This window comes from Salvelinus fontinalis, chromosome 34, assembly GCF_029448725.1.
Source record: "Salvelinus fontinalis isolate EN_2023a chromosome 34, ASM2944872v1, whole genome shotgun sequence".
Taxonomy (NCBI): domain Eukaryota; kingdom Metazoa; phylum Chordata; class Actinopteri; order Salmoniformes; family Salmonidae; genus Salvelinus; species Salvelinus fontinalis.
The window spans coordinates 8,233,078-8,236,272 of record NC_074698.1 but is presented as its reverse complement, the minus strand read 5'-3'; positions in this window follow the sequence as shown (position 1 = coordinate 8,236,272).

Sequence of the window (3,195 nt, the reverse complement as noted above, 5' to 3'; positions counted from 1 at the left end):
TCACGTCAAACTACCCCAACAAGTAGCACTTACTGCATTATATAGACAAGTCAATGCTAGTGTTAGGGTACCAACTGTGACAGGTTTGGTAGGGAAAAGGCCAGAGTTGGAGATCTCTGGTAAAGACTACTTACTGGTTTGGTAGAGAAATGGCCACAGTCGTAGAGCTCTGGTAAAGACGACTTGCTGCTTACTCCATGATGCCCATCTTTACTGGAGCCCAGTCATTTAGGTGGTAGTCCCCCAAGGAGTCTGACTAAAGTGATTTTCTAACCTGGGACGTGCTCATTTTAAATACTAGATTACACCAACTGATAGCTGTGCCATTCACGGCCAAGCCCCTTCCACACCTATTGTGAAATAAGTATTGGTCTTCATGCTAATGTGAGTAGGCAGCTTACGACTGAGGTGCTTGAGCTTGATGAGTCGTCTTCCACATTGTCAGCAGATTGTTGATGTGAAAAAGTTGTGTGTGATTAAGTAGAAACAAAGAACATAACATATGAAAGCAGTTTACGTTGTCTTTCTTGATACTCAAGAGCAGAGTCTAGTGGCAAAACACAGATATGGCTACCCTAAAGAGAAGCACTTATTCTTCCAGCATAAAATATATGCTTCCATTTAAGGTAACTTTAATGTGAAGCAAGGAGATAAACTATGTTTAGATAAGCTCCACAGAATGCTTGTAGTAGAAAGGCCATTAACAGCTACCCTAATAAAAAGCACTTACTACAGGCAAAACTAGTCAATGCTTTTGTTAGGGTTGCTGTTGTGACATGTAGAGACTCAATAAAATTTAGTTGCTGTAATTCAATAGAGAATTTATTCATTCTGTATGAAAAAAGAGTGCGTGATTAGAAAGCAACAGCACATAAAAGCAGTTTATGTAGTCTTTCTTGGTACTCAAGAGCAGAGCCTAGTGGCAAAACACAGATATGGCTACCCTAAAGAGAAGCACTTATTCTTCCAGCAAATAAATGAATGCTTCCATTTAAGGTAACTTTGATGTGAAACTGGGAGAAAACCATGTCCAGAAAAACACCACAAAATGCTTGTTGTCGAATGGCCATTAACAGATACCCCAATAAAAAGCACTTACTGCAAACAAAACCGTCAATGCTTTTTCAATGTTTATGTTGTCTTTCTTGATACTCAAGAGCAGAGTCTAGTGGCAAAACACAGATATGGCTACCCTAAAGAGAAGCACTTATTCTTCCAGCAAATAAATGAATGCTTCCATTTAAGGTAACTTTAATGTGAAACTGGGAGAGAACCATGTTCAGAAAAACTCACAAAATGCTTGTTGTCGAATGGCCATTAACAGATACCCCAATAAAAAGCACTTACTGCAGACAAAACCAGTCAGTGCTTTTGTTAGGGTTGCTGTTGTGACGTGTAGGTAGATGTAGAGACTCATTAAAAAGTAGTTGCTGTAATTCAATGCAAAATCAGACCCAAACTTAATAGCACTTTCTGTGGCTTGATAAAAGAAAGGTGCTCAAGTTGATGTAGAATTCAGCATGTTCTGGAAAGCAGAGAGCTATGGAAATGACCTATAAGTAACACAGTTAAGACCACCCCAAAGAGAAGCCGTTATGAGCTATGGGCTCAAATAATGCTTCTCTTTGAATGAATCTTTCTATTGGCAACAAGAGGATAATACTGACTATCAGGTGATTTTATGTTGCATAAGTCACGTCAAACTACCCCAACAAGTAGCACTTACTGCATTATATAGACAAGTCAATGCTAGTGTTAGGGTACCAACTGTGACAGGTTTGGTAGGGAAAAGGCCAGAGTTGGAGATCTCTGGTAAAGACTACTTACTGGTTTGGTAGAGAAATGGCCACAGTCGTAGAGCTCTGGTAAAGACGACTTGCTGCTTACTCCATGATGCCCATCTTTACTGGAGCCCAGTCATTTAGGTGGTAGTCCCCCAAGGAGTCTGACTAAAGTGATTTTCTAACCTGGGACGTGCTCATTTTAAATACTAGATTACACCAACTGATAGCTGTGCCATTCACGGCCAAGCCCCTTCCACACCTATTGTGAAATAAGTATTGGTCTTCATGCTAATGTGAGTAGGCAGCTTACGACTGAGGTGCTTGAGCTTGATGAGTCGTCTTCCACATTGTCAGCAGATTGTTGATGTGAAAAAGTTGTGTGTGATTACGTAGAAACAAAGAACATAACATATGAAAGCAGTTTACGTTGTCTTTCTTGATACTCAAGAGCAGAGTCTAGTGGCAAAACACAGATATGGCTACCCTAAAGAGAAGCACTTATTCTTCCAGCATAAAATATATGCTTCCATTTAAGGTAACTTTAATGTGAAGCAAGGAGATAAACTATGTTTAGATAAGCTCCACAGAATGCTTGTAGTAGAAAGGCCATTAACAGCTACCCTAATAAAAAGCACTTACTACAGGCAAAACTAGTCAATGCTTTTGTTAGGGTTGCTGTTGTGACATGTAGAGACTCAATAAAATTTAGTTGCTGTAATTCAATAGAGAATTTATTCATTCTGTATGAAAAAAGAGTGCGTGATTAGAAAGCAACAGCACATAAAAGCAGTTTATGTAGTCTTTCTTGGTACTCAAGAGCAGAGCCTAGTGGCAAAACACAGATATGGCTACCCTAAAGAGAAGCACTTATTCTTCCAGCAAATAAATGAATGCTTCCATTTAAGGTAACTTTAATGTGAAACTGGGAGAGAACCATGTTCAGAAAAACACCACAAAATGCTTGTTGTCGAATGGCCATTAACAGATACCCCAATAAAAAGCACTTACTGCAGACAAAACCAGTCAGTGCTTTGTTAGGGTTGCTGTTGTGACGTGTAGGTAGATGTAGAGACTCATTAAAAAGTAGTTGCTGTAATTCAATGCAAAATCAGACCCAAACTTAATAGCACTTTCTGTGGCTTGATAAAAGAAAGGTGCTCAAGTTGAAGTAGAATTCAGCATGTTCTGGAAAGCAGAGAGCTATGGAAATGACCTATAAGTAACACAGTTAAGACCACCCCAAAGAGAAGCCGTTATGAGCTATGGGCTCAAATAATGCTTCTCTTTGAATGAATCTTTCTATTGGCAACAAGAGGATAATACTGACTATCAGGTGATTTTATGTTGCATAAGTCACGTCAAACTACCCCAACAAGTAGCACTTACTGCATTATATAGACAAGTCAATGCT